Source organism: Asparagus officinalis, chromosome 3 (genome assembly GCF_001876935.1).
Source record: "Asparagus officinalis chromosome 3, Aspof.V1, whole genome shotgun sequence".
Lineage (NCBI taxonomy): Eukaryota > Viridiplantae > Streptophyta > Magnoliopsida > Asparagales > Asparagaceae > Asparagus > Asparagus officinalis.
This window is the reverse complement of record NC_033796.1, coordinates 96,215,398-96,230,041: the sequence shown is the minus strand read 5'-3', so window position 1 is coordinate 96,230,041 and position 14,644 is coordinate 96,215,398.

Sequence of the window (14,644 nt, the reverse complement as noted above, 5' to 3'; positions counted from 1 at the left end):
AAAAGGGGGGCAGTTTTTTTACTTCTCACTTTTTACCTCTTTTTATCTCACCTCTCCCAAAATCCTTCGATTTTTTTTTTATTTTTGCGGTGGATTTCGTTGATTTTTATTGTTGTTATCATCATTATCATCAATTTCTTGGTTTTTATTCAAATCAAATCAAGAGGTAACTTTTAAGACCCTAGATCTTCTATTTTGATTATTTCTTGAGGTTTTTACATGTTTTTGTTGATAAGACTTGCGTGGATGAATGATGAGTGAGCTTTAGTATAGTTTAGAACATTGATTATTGAGTAGTATATAGGCCTGAGTAGTCGGTCGATCGGTCAAATTTTGACCAAAATTTTAGCAACCACAATTGCTCCGATCATCTTAGCAACCGAAACAACACAAAAGTGAATCAGTTTGGTTCGGATTGGTGCGGTTTGATCGATTCTATACTGGAAAAGTGGGAATGGTACATATACAAGAAATATGTCTTCCAGCCATCCTCATTCAAAAGAAGTTAAATTTTTTGGTTCGGTGCCATCAGCTTTCAGTTCTTACATGCTCCAGCACAAAGAGTCCACCACAGTAACAAATGGATCTCGGATTTGTAAATATACGAATATAAGACAAAATAGAAAAGGAAAGTAAACAATTCAAGAAGTACAAGAGAGAAGGAAAGTAAACAATTGAAGATAAGCAAGTGTTTGAGAAATAGAGCAATAATGGCTTCGGCGTTAGGTGGAAGAAAAATAATTAGTGACAGCTTGCCATGATCTGTAACCGCTAGAGCAGTAAGGGCTTGTTTGGATTGAGGGGAATGAGGGTGAAGGGAAGTTAGGGGAACCATTCACCTCCATTCACCTTGTTTGGGAACACTTAGGAGGTGAAGTTAATTCACCCAGGTTCCCCTTGGTTCACCCCCTAATAGTATAAAATTTGTTACCCCCCAAATTGGGGTGTAACTAAGGGGAAGGGAACTCCCTTCCCTTCCCTTCCCTTCCCTTCTCTCAGTTTCCCTTAACTTCCCTTCACCCCCTACAAATCCAAACAGGCCCTAAAAAAGGGGAAATTGAGTGCTAGATCTCTCTAATGATATTTAATAAAGAATAATAATTAGTGACAGCTTGCCATGATCTGTAACCGCTATCATGTAGGATACATTTGTGGGTCCGTGGAATATGAATACATGTTTACTGAGGTCAAAAGTAATAAAAGAGTAGGCAGTCAGTTATAGTGTACACCGATTTAAAAATGCATGACTTGACCCGAACCGATTCACTATCAAAGCCAACCCGAATTGCCTCAAATCGGGCGATTCAGTCAATTTATTTTGTTCGCACCATAGTTTGCTCACCCCTAGTTGTATATGAGTTTTGGATGATTTGGGGCAAAAACTTGTTGGGTTCAATTCATCGACCATCAATGGTCAAGTAACACCGTCGATGGTGTTTCAACCATCAATGATTATCATTCATCCATCGATGATGTACAGGCTGAAAACTACTATTTTTATTTCTTTTTCACAATTTACTCAATTTACTTTATTTTTAAACTATCTTATTATATTCTCTATACTAATACATGTTTATTTGACTTTGTAGAGAATGTCTTCTAGCAAGAAAGCTTGATCTTCATGATCATGATCTTAAGAGACGCTCGAGAAATAGGGCAATTTTCATATTGTGCATGAGCAAGTGTTAGATTAGAGACATTTGCATGAATACAGGAGTGTGATAGGGTTCTTGGATGCAACTTGTCTAGGATCAATGAAGGATAAAGGAGGAGACAAAGCCAATATTTCTTGGGTTCGGTAGTTCTACATTGTCACAAGCCCGCGACGTATTAGATTGAGAAGAAATATACACTATCTTTTTTTTCCCTTTTCTTCTCAATCTAGTACGCTAAGCGTCTAGATATAAATACAATACGAAGCCATAGGTCCCCGATCACAATAGCAAGAATATAAAGACAACTCGGAAGAAGAATTAAACATATCATCAACAGATCATCCCAGACATAAAACATGGGTCCAACATACCCTTATTACAAAAATGGTCCAACTAGGAATAAAATACATAGTCCATAAAAGAAGTACTGATAAAATAACTAAATCCATCATCAAACTAAAGAAATATTGTAAAAGAGTTCTAATATTCATCAGCTAATACAAAAGAAAAACTACGCTTCAGCTTGTTCTTCTACTCCACCTGCAATGCGCTCCTACTGAGAATCCTCTGGCTTCTGCATGATTCCGAACTGAGGCTGTCCGTCTCCTAAATCTGACGTACAACCCGAGAGAACAGGAGTACGTCAGCGTGCATGGCACACGGCAAGATCCCAAAGAGAAAAATAGGAACAGTCGAATGACCAATGTAATAACAGTAATAATAAATAGAAACATGCAACTGAAATACTAACAAGCTAGATACAATCCATCACTAGAGTATAACAATCAGAAGAATCCATAATCATCCGAGTAACAAAGACATACCACTAGATAAAATTAATATTTAAAATTCTACAACTCAAGACGTAGTACGTCGAGCGAAATAATCCAAACAAGGAAACCCTCATGTATATACCATATGTCTCAAATTGTAGATAATTAAATATTAATCCCGATCTATGTATGAAAAAAATACAACTGGCATACATCTCATAAGAATCCATAAATCCTAACCAAAGTGACGACACCGATTCACTTTGATCCAACAACCAACCCTAGTGCGACACCGATCCACTAGTAACAAGTCATATAACTAGCCATCCTATAACAGGTCACTGGTATATATCTCACACAGAGTCAACGCTCATATCATCGGATAACTGACTGTTCACATATCCCTATGTGCATCCAATCAAATAGATTCATGAACCAAAGTAGCGACACCGATCTACTTGGACCCAACCAACCACAGTGGTGACACCGATCCACTGTGAATCAACCGATCAACCCTAGTGGTGACACCGATCCACTGGTGCAAGCCTAGAAGATATATCAATAGTCATATCCAAACACATGAACAATGACTTCCCACCCCAACTCTTCTCGTTCCTTCTAAATCAACGATCATATCCTTATTAAAACTCTGGTTCACCACCTAAACACACCCACACATGTCACTATGTTTGTTCATGACGCACAAGGCTACTAAGTCATGAACTACTAAGGTTTTCAATCACAGCATGAATCAACAAGTAATTAAGACTAATAAAATAAAGATTATAAAACGTGATTAGAGACTACGAACAATACGTTATGCATGAATAGTATAAGAGGGATCACAATTAGTAGTTATTATACACATGAAATGTCGACATTACTCCCAATAAAATCCTACGACATGTCGGGCTGGGTCTCACCGCCCTTCGAGTTGACTTACGACGTCGACTCGAAGATCGGTCATCGCACTCCATCTTTCGTGTCGACTCACGCATGTCGACACGTCAAGTCGGGTCGACTCAGGCACTGTCCAACAATATTCCGTCAGGTCGGGTTGACTCAGGCACTGTCCAAACAATACTCTTTTTAAACATGTTATTCTTTTCTGTTCTTTCTTTTGTTTAAAGAGTGTTCTTTCTATTCAAAACTCTTCTTATTGTTAATCATCATTCAACAAATAATTCCACACAAAATTATCACATAAAAATAATCTAACAAATATTGTTAACTAATCAAAATAATTTTAACACGAGACAAGAGAGGGGATCTTTCCTCGGGTTGTGTCGAACGAGTCGACGGTGAGCAGATAAGGAGGCGCTCGGCGTGGGCAGCGACGTGGAGCTCGTCGGAGCTCGACGGGTGGAGCTCGGCTGTGGGGAAGGAGGCGGATTGTACAGCACGGCCGGGCTCCAACGGGGCTCGGCGACGGCGCGGGTGGTCGCTGAATGAGGGCAGGTGGAGTTGTCAGACGTCGGACTAATCGGGAGTTTGGCGGAGGAGATCGGAGCAGCGGGGAGATGAGGTTCGACAGCGGCATTTGAGGAGCTAGGCGTTGGTGATTGATGGGTTCGGAGGTGATGGTGCTCTTAACAATTAAACTGAAGAGAGAGAGAGAGAGAGAGAGAGAGAGAGAGAGAGAGAGAGAGAGAGATCATTGTGGGTTTTCTTGGGGAGGAGAGAGAGATTAAAAAAAGAGAAAGAGGCTGAATAAGAGAGGAGGGAGAAGGAGGGTACGGGTGAGAGGAGATGGTGAACATGATGGAGAGAGAGGGAGAACGTGGGAAGAGAGAGAGAAAAACGTGGGCGTGAAAAACGAGGATGGGGTTGTATACTGGGTATTTATATAGGGTAGGGTTTAGATTTAAATCAATAAATTAATTAAAATAATCAATTATGGTATTTAATAATTAAACTAATTACAAAATAATTTTCTACAAATAAAAACGTACCTTTTGTGCTAATACAATAGTTGATACGAAATAGTCGAATTATACACATATTATACAATTAAACGAGAATAATTAATAATAAAAATATATTTACTCATATTTAAAATCAAATAATTATTGGATAATTATATACATAGTAAAACATACTAGTTATACTAACACGACGGATAATATGTAACAGTAAAAATAATACAATAAATTATACCAAAAATACGTAATTAATAATACCATGTATTATATGAAATAATACGTAATAATATTAATAACACAACATATTATTTAAAATAATACGTAATAGTACCGATACAAAACAAATTAATTCTAGAAATTTTTACCGCACAAAATAATTTTTATAAATATTAAAATCATAAAATTTGGACTTTTAAATCATAGAAAATTCTAGAAGGCCGAGAAAATACAAATACTCTTCTAAAAATAATAATTAAATATTTAAAAATACCGAATAATTATTTTAACTAGTATCAAAAATTCATGGTCCTTATATTCTACCCTCCTTAAAACAAATTCCGTCCTCGGAATTAAACCCAAGGACAGAGATATAGCACGAGAGTGGGTACTCGCAACTCGACGAGACAAGAAACAATGGGAAGCTCTAGAGTCAAAGGGTGATAAAGCAAGAACGGAATAAACAAGAACCTTATCTAGTATAGAAGGAACATACATCTAAGCTAACACTCATAAACAAATCCTATCATAATATCATAAGGCAATACGAAGTAAGGAAGTTCATATGTAAATAAAACTAAGAATGAACTATTCTTACCGGTGATAACTTGGTCGTTCGCCTCAGCTTCCACGACCGTTATCATGAATGTATGACGCGGTAGTTGCTACCTTCACGCTTCTTGATAACCCTGTTGCCGTAGAGGAAATGGCCCTGCTCGAGGATAAGGTCCGTGCTGAGCTGGAGCTGCTGAGGCTGATCGAGGTAGAGCTGGAAGAGCTGCTCGAACTAGAGGTGGGGGCAAGCTGGTCTGCTGCTGCTACGGGCAGTCCTGACTGACATGGTCGAGGGATCCACAAGCGTAGCATAGATGAAGACTTCTACGGAACTCCTGCTGGGTATGCCCAGCTTGGCCACAATAGGAACACTTCACTGAAGACTGGCCGCAAGTCTGCACTCCAGGGTGCTGATAGGGATGCACAGGAGGAAGTGGCTAGCGCTGAGAAAACTATTGTCGCTGCAGATTCTGCTGCTGTCTCGAAGGTGGACGCTCGTCATCTCGGGCTGGGGCTACTGGTGTCCTGCTCTGGATCACATGTGGGTCTTCAGGCTCCTTTTGAATGCTCTCGATCTCGCGTGCTGCATCCAACACGGCGTCGTGGGTCGCAAGTGCTCTACCAGCTAGAGCCAATCTAATATACTTGTCCAGACCCTTCTGGAACTGATGCCTCCTGATAGTGTGGTCTGTAACAAGATGAGGAGCATATCGACTCAAAGAAGAAAACTCGGCCTCGTACACATCAATGGATCGACTCCTTGCTTGAGTTCAACAAACTTACGCAAAAGCTTGTCCTGAGCCGACTGATGAAAGTACTTCCTGTTGAAGTGGTCTGTGAAGGTTTACCACGAAATCGGTCTCTCCAAATGAGCCTTCTCTGCAGTCCACCAAATCCGAGCCGTATCCGTGAGCTGAACATCCATGAGATCTACCCACTCTGCAGGGGGAATACGAGTCACCGTAATGATAGTCTCTGTGACCTTGAGGAACTCATCTGCTGCTAAAGGTCCCTCGGCACCAGAGAAAGAAGGAGGCCGCATATACCAGAACTCTCTAACACCAGGCTCCGAGCGAGGGGGGTGCTGGGGCTGAGGCGCCCGCTGTAGCTTGTTGGCCTTCTTGTTTTGATGACGATTTACAAACAATTTACTACTAATGTTGTTTGTCTAGTGCTTGTATTATCTATTCATTGTAGACAAACAACGTAGTTGGAGGATGGATGGATTGCGCCATAACATTTACAAATAATTTACTACTAATGTTGTTTGTCTAGTGTTTGTACATTCTTATATATTGTAGACAAACAACGTTGTTGGAGGATGGATGGATTGCGCCATAACGATCATATCAAGAGGAGGTTGGTGGAATTGTGGAGTGAAGCATCGTACAATTCAAGTTCAAGATCCAAGTTTAGCTTCATCCGCAAGTGTACCAAGATAGAGCTTCGTTGAAGATCAAGATTGCTTGGGTAATTTAGTTTAGGAATTTATATTATGTGTGTTAGTACTTTAAGCTCAATCATTTACACACATACACTATATATGATTTCACCTTTAACAAGCTTATATTTAATGAAATCATATTTATGTTTTGAATATATTTGCATAGAATATGCAATTTTATGAAAATATTGCATTTCTAGGTTATAGACTTCATAACAATATGTTATATCCTTTATCAAGTCTATACAATCATTTCATAAGGTTTCAAAATGTTGTTTAAGTCAAAATATCAAAATATCAACTTTCAGGTTTTCATGTTTTGGACTATTTTGTAAAATGATGATATTTTTCATTTGGGAAGTCCTTTTTCGAAACCAGTCATTGTAGCATGTTTATTATCTTGTCTATAATCATTCCCCAAAGTTTTACATTTTTTGGAATTTGTTTGATAATTTTAAACAGCTTTTTAAAATCAGCAAATCAGGTTTTTCAGCTGTGTCAGATTTCGGTCGACCGACCCGGTCGACCGATCAGTTGGTTTTTCAGCATTGGGCGACAGAGAGTCTGTCGGTCGACCGGTCCGGTCGACCGAGAGCTCCATCGGTCGACCGCACCGGTCGACCGAAGATGTCAGCTTGTGGTTTCTCGTTTTCGACCTGGATAACGGTCGACCGAATTTTCCGTCGGTCGACCGAACTTTTCCATCGGTCGACCGACAGAATTTCCGGTCGACCGACGATGGCTTTTACTGTTTCCAACGGCTAGTTTTTGTACCGTTGGCTGGGTCTTTTGGTCTTTTGTTTTGGGTGTTTTTGCTGAGTTGCTTAGAGGGTATATATACCCCATTGCTGATGTCTTTTCAAGTAAACCAAGAGAGTTTTAAAACAAGTTTAAGAAAGTTTTAATCAAGGGTTTAAGTTTGTTTAAAGTGTGTTTATAAGCTTTTAAGCATTTGAGTGTTTCGATTTTGTGAATCAAATTCCACAAGAGCTTGAGGAGATTATCTATTGAAGTTTGAGCTTCCAACTATCATCCCTCCATCTCTTGTTATCAAATTGAGAAGTTTTCTAAACTCAAACTCTAGCCTTACATTTATATACTTGTTTGATTATCATTGTTCTTAAGCTAGATTTTATATTTGAGTTTAGTTTGATTTTGATTTTACTCATTGTTACACACACCCACATTGAGCTTTTAGTATTTACATACATAGTATAGTTGGGTGGTGAGAGATTGTAACTTTGAGTTGTGCTTTCATTGTGTTCTCATCTATTGTAGAGAACAAATTTATATTTGTTACATTGTGAGTGTGTAGTGAGGTTTTCGGTGAGCTAGAAACCGAGTGTGTAGTGAGGTTTTCGGTGAGCTAGAAACCGAGTGTGTAGTGAGGTTTTCGGTGAGCTAGAAACCGAGTGTGAGGAGTGACGTTGATCGGTGAGCGTTGAAAACCGATACTGTGAGGTGTAAACGTTATTCGGGTGAACGTAGAAAACCCGGTTGATAGTGGATTTCTCCCCGGGAGTGGGGAGCGGAGACGTAGGACGGAAGGTCCGAACTCCGTGATCATATTGCTTGTTTGAGTGTGCTTTGGCGTTCATTTATATTTATGTTCATATCTTATATCGCCATTGTCATTAGCTCATTATCTATATCATCCACTATCTTGTTTAGATTGTTTACCCCTTGTGTCAGTTTACATATCCTATACATATATCATATTGTATATCTCTTTGATAGGATATATCATCTTGTGTTAGCTCATATATCCTTGCATATATCTCATAGTATATATCATTGCTAGGATATTTACCTTTGTTCATATTGCTTATTCTTGCACATAACTCTTTTATATCTATCTTGCAAGAATATACTTGTTAATTAATTTTAATTGGCATTTAATCGGATTAGATTAGCATAAGACCCTAATCACCCCCCCTCTAGGGTCTAACAATTGGTATCAGAGCTTGGTGCTCTTTGATTTAAGGTCTAACCGCCTTGAGTTAAAGATCCAAGTTATCTTATTTGTGCTAATCTAATTTTGAGCTTTATTTGTATCTTGCTTGCCTTTTATATTATGGATATGCATGGTTTAGGTTATGCCATTAATATTGCTCCTAGATTAGATAATTTTCCCTATGCCCAATGGTGTGTTAGATTTAAACTATTTGTTAGATCTAAACATTTTGATTTATGGGAAATTATAGATGATGCTTATATTGTGCCCATTTTGGAGAAATCCAAGTGGGATAAGAATGATCATCGTATGTTTACAATGAACAATATTTTGTTAGAATATTTGCTAAATGCTTTTAATTCATCTATGTCTAACAAGTTTGTTCATTTTGATAGTGCTTACACCTTATGGAAATTTATTGAAGCACATCAAGGGGACTTGGAGGCGATCCGACAAGCTTTGGAGGATCCCGCTTCAAGTTCATGTGGAGCATCATGCACACGGCCACTAGGCGATAGCCCTAGTGAGGTTTGCGAGTTCGAAACAACTAATGATTTATCTAGTGATGAACTTGCGTGTGCTAGTGAAAAATTATTGCATGCCTTTAACAAATTGCAAAATGATTTTAATGATTTAAAAAGCAAGCATGATGTTTTAAAATCCGATCATGAGAAGCTAGCTTCCAATTTTGATATCATTTCCAAAGAAAATGTTGCTCTTAAAGAAAGTAATGATATGTTAAAATTGGAAAATGAGAAATTATCATCATCCATTTCTAGCTTATCTCATGCTAAGATTGATGCCATGTTAGAAGTAGAGAACATAAAGAATGATACAGCTTCTTTTATAAATAACTATTTATGTTCTACTTCTAAAAATGCATATGTGCCTAAAAATGAAGATTTGAATCTTATGAAAAATAGTATTTCATCTTTAGATTCAACTTTGAAAATATGCATTAATAACCATAAGAAGCTTATGGACATGTGTGCCAAGACTAAATCAAAATCATCTACTCATTATGCACACATGTATAGCAAAACTTATAAGTGTTCTATTTGCGGCCGTCAAGGTCATTTAGCTAAGTTTTGTTATGATGCACACAAACATAAGAATTCTAATGTTCCTTGTGCATCTCATATAGCTTCTTCATCTTGTACACTTACACATTCACATGCTCATTCTCACAAAGTTCATCATAAGCATGCTAGTGTGTTCAAGTGTGATTATTGTGGTCGTTTTGGTCATTTGGCCAAATATTGCTTTGATTTGAAAAGAAAATCTCATTTGACAAATGCTTCCAATAGACCACATGTTTTTAAATGTGATGTTTGTGGTAGGTTTGGACATCTTGCTAAATTTTGTTTTGATATACAAAAAGCTTCTAAATTACAATATGTTCCAAATAGACCATTGTTTAAGAATGTTTCTCATTTGCAAAATAATTTTAAAAGAAAATCTTTATTTGCAAATGATTCCCGTGCACGAGCTAATGGTCCACAAAAACAAATGGATCTCTTTCATTGCACAAATTGCAATAGGAAGGGTCATTTGAATGAATATTGTTTTGACCATGTTAGTGCACCATATATGCCTAAGAGGGTTCATAACCCTAAGGCTTTGAGCTTAAATGATAGGGGTCATGTCCCTAAATCTTTTGGTACCAAGAGTTCTTGGGTACCAAAACAAATTTAAACTTTAAACCAAGAATTTTAGTGTTCTTACTTTTTCCTTTCTTGGTTTTAAAATTATGTCTTAAAATATTTTGATTATGAAAATAAATTTATAATTGATAAAATCTTTTGTTTTCATGATTATTTGTTTTGTTTTGATGAGAGGTTTGTATTTATATAACCCTCCGGGTTTATTGGGTGTTTATTCCCAAATCAAGTTTACCGGATGCTAAAATGATTATATGGGTTGGAACAAGCTCAAGAGCTTGATATAATTGTTGCCTCTCTTAAAAATTGTGTTTTGATTTGTTGCTTTTGAATTCATTATAATTCACTTATATGATGATATTTATGTGTTTGTGCTAATGGATCATCTATTCGTGCTTTATAATGTATTCTATGAGTGGTTTGATCAAGTTATGTAAAGAAAATTTTTCTTTATTGATCAAACATTGTTTTTGAATATAAACTTTGATTTATGATTTCTTTTGGTTGATTTGTTTTCATTTGAAAACTTTTTGCATGATTCTCATGTTCCTCTTCTTTTGATTTCATAAATCTATTCTTTTATATGGTTTTTATATTTTTTGTGTTAATGAGACACTATTTTCATATTGACATATTTATATGTGTTCTCATTATCTTCATGTATGTGAGTAAATTTTTAGCATATTCATGTATGCTTGCTCACATATGTTTTGCCATGATCTTCATTGTATATACTCTCTATGGCTTTTTGATAGGGGGAGCAATCCCTATACTTGTTTTATACTCACCCATGCTTATTTGTAGGGGGAGCTTTCGCTCTCTTAATTCTTTTGTCCCCTTTTTGATGTTGTCAAAGGGGGAGAAATATTGTGAGTATATCTATCTTGGTTGTTTATATGCATGTGAGTTATTATCTTTATATATACACTTCCTTTCATGCATATATTCCTTTTTGTAAATTGTTTGTCATCATCAAAAAGGGGGAGATTGTTGGCCTTCTTGTTTTGATGATGTTTAACAAACAATTTACCACTAATGTTGTTTGTCTAGTATTTGTGTTTTCGTATTTATTGTAGACAAACAACGTAGTTGGAGGATGGATGGAATAGAGCTTCAACGATCATATCCAATGGAGGTTGGCGGAATAACGGTGAAGCCTTGCTATTCAAAGTTCAAGATCCAAGTTAAAGCTTCATCCGCAAGATTACCAAGATAGAGCTTCGTTGAAGATCAAGATTGCTTGGGTAATTTAGTTTAGGAATTTATATTATGTGTGTTAGTACTTTAAGCTCAATCATATACGCACATACACGTTTTGGATTTTGTATATATATAGTTATATATATACATATATGTTTTGGTTTGATAGTTTTCAAGTTTTACTATGAAACAAATGAATAGAATTGGAAAATACTATTTTGTTTCATGTTTATATGCCTATATATGATTTTCCCTTTAACAAGCTTATATTTAATGAAATCATATTTAGTGTTTTGAATATATTGCATAGAATATGCAAATTTAGATTATAGACTTCATAACAACATGTTATATCTTTTATCAAGTCTATACAATCATTTCATAAGGTTTCAAAATGTTGTTTAAGTCAAAATATCAAAATATCAATTTTCAGGTTTTCATGTTTTTGAACTATTTTGCAAAATGATGATTTTTCACAAATGGGAAATGCAATTTGGAAAATTCTTTTTGTAACATGTTCATTTACATGTTTATATACATTTTCCAAAGTTTCATAATTTTTGGACTTCATTTGTTATTTTTAACATTTTTCCAAAGTCTTAAAAGTCAGCTTTAAAATCAGGTTTTGAAATGTCTGTTTTCGGTCGACCGCACCGGTCGACCGCTCGTTTGTTTTTTCGTCAGCATGGTCCAGAGAGTTGGTCGGTCGACCGGTCCGGTCGACCGAAAAGCTCCATCGGTCGACCGCACCGGTCGACCGGATAAGTGTTTGCTTGATTTCCTGTTTTCGACCTGGATAACGGTCGACCGAACTTTCCATCGGTCGACCGAATTTTTCCATCGGTCGACCGACGGAATTTTCGGTCGACCGACAATATAGCCGTTGCTTTTTAACGGCTCTTTCTCTGAGCTGTTTGCTGGGGTTTTTGGTCATTTCGTTTTGGGGTTTTTGGCTGAGCTTTGAGTGGGTATATATACCCCATTGCTGATGTCTTTTCAGATTGAACCAAGAGAGTTTTAAAACAAGTTTAAGAAAGTTTTAATCAAGGGTTTAAGTTTGTTTAAAGTGTGTTTATAAGCTTTTAAGCATTTGAGTGTTTCGATTTTGTGAATCAAATTCCACAAGAGCTTGAGGAGATTATCTATTGAAGTTTGAGCTTCCAACTATCATCCCTCCATCTCTTGTTATCAAATTGAGAAGTTTTCTAAACTCAAACTCTAGCTTTACATTTATATACTTGTTTGATTATCATTGTTCTTAAGCTAGATTTTATATTTGAGTTTAGTTTGATTTTGATTTTACTCATTGTTACACACACCCACATTGAGCTTTTAGTATTTACATACATAGTATAGTTGGGTGGTGAGAGATTGTAACTTTGAGTTGTGCTTTAATTGTGTTCTCATCCATATTAGAGAACAAATTATATTTGTTACATTGTGAGATTGTTAGGTTTTCGGTGAGCTAGAAACCGAGTGTGTTGTGAGGTTTTCGGTGAGCTAGAAACCGAGTGTGGGGTGAAAGTTTTCGGTGAACTAGAAAACCGATTGTAAGGAGTGACAGTTACATTATGAGATTGTGATCGTTGATCGGTGAGCGTTGAAAACCGATATTGTGAGGTGTAAACGTTATTCGGGTGAACGTAGAAAACGGTCGTGATAGTGGATTTCTCCCCGGGAGTGGGGAGCGGAGACGTAGGACGGAAGGTCCGAACTCCGTGATCATTTGATTGTGTTTGAGTGTGCTTTGGCGTATTTATTTTTGCATTCATCTTATATCGCCAATTGTGCATTACTCATTTATTTCATCCACTATCTTGTTTAGATTATCTACCCTTGTGTTGTTTATATATCCTTGCATATATTTCTATCATATAGGATATATCACCTTGTGTATATCGCACATTCTTGCACATAACTCTTTGTACATCTATCTTGCAAGAATAACTCGTTAATTAATTTTAATTGGCATTTAATTGGATTAGATTAGCATAAGACCCTAATCACCCCCCCCTCTAGGGTCTAACATAGCTGTCCTGCTAAGAGCTGCTGATTTTCCACCAATCCATGGATCATCTCCAAAAGCTGGTGTGGTTCCACTTCAGGCATCTGACCACTGCTACTGGATGGGTTACCATTACGACGAGTACCCACCATAGTTCTAAGGGAAAGCAAGGATCAAGAGGATAACTAAGGTTAAAATCAAAACAATATATTAGGAAAATAGGAATTAAAACATAGTTATTAAGATAATAGTATAAGAACTTAGTCGTACGGATGAAATATGATATGTATCTAAATTGTCTATTATATTCTTACTACTGAGGACTCAGGACCGTGACCTGCATGAGCCACTACTAAAACCTATCACGCCCCGCTTCCCAAAATATCTAGGAATCGGAACGTGAACAAGCTCGCGACGTATTAGATTGAGAAGAAATATACACTATCTTTTTTTTTCTTTTTTTTCTTTTCTTCTCAATCCAATACGCTAAGCATCTAGAAATAAATACAATATGAAGTCACAGGTCCCCGATCATAATAGCAAGAATATAAAGACAACTCAGAAGAAGAAATAAATATATAATCAACAAATCATCCCAGACATAAAACATGTGTCCAACATACCCTTATTACAAAAACAGTCCAACTAGGAATAAAATACATAGTCCATAAAAGAAGTACTGATAAAATAACTAAATCCATCATCAAACTAAAGAAATACTATAAAAGAGTTCTAATATTCATAAGCTAATACAAAAGAAAACTACTACGCTTCAGCTTGTTCTTCTACTCCACCTGCAATGCGCTCCTACTAAGAATCCTCTAGCTTCTGCACGATTCCGAACTGAGGTTGTCCGTCTCCTAAATCTGACGTACAACCCGAGAGAACAGGAGTACGTCAGCGTGCATGGCACACGGTAAGATCCCAAAGAGAAAAATAGGAATGGTCGAATGACCAATGCAATAACAATAATAATAAATAGAAACACGCAACTGGAATACTAACAAGCTAGATACAATCCATCACTAGACAATCAGAAGAATCCATAATCATCCGAGTAATAAAGACATACCACTAGATGGAATTAATACTTAAAAATCTACAACTCAAGACGTAATACATCGAGTGAAATAATCCAAACAAGGAAACCCTCATGTATATATCATATGTCTCAAATTGTAGATAATTAAATATTAATCTCGATCTATGTATGAAAAGAAATACAACTGGCATACATCTCATAAGAATCAATAAATCCT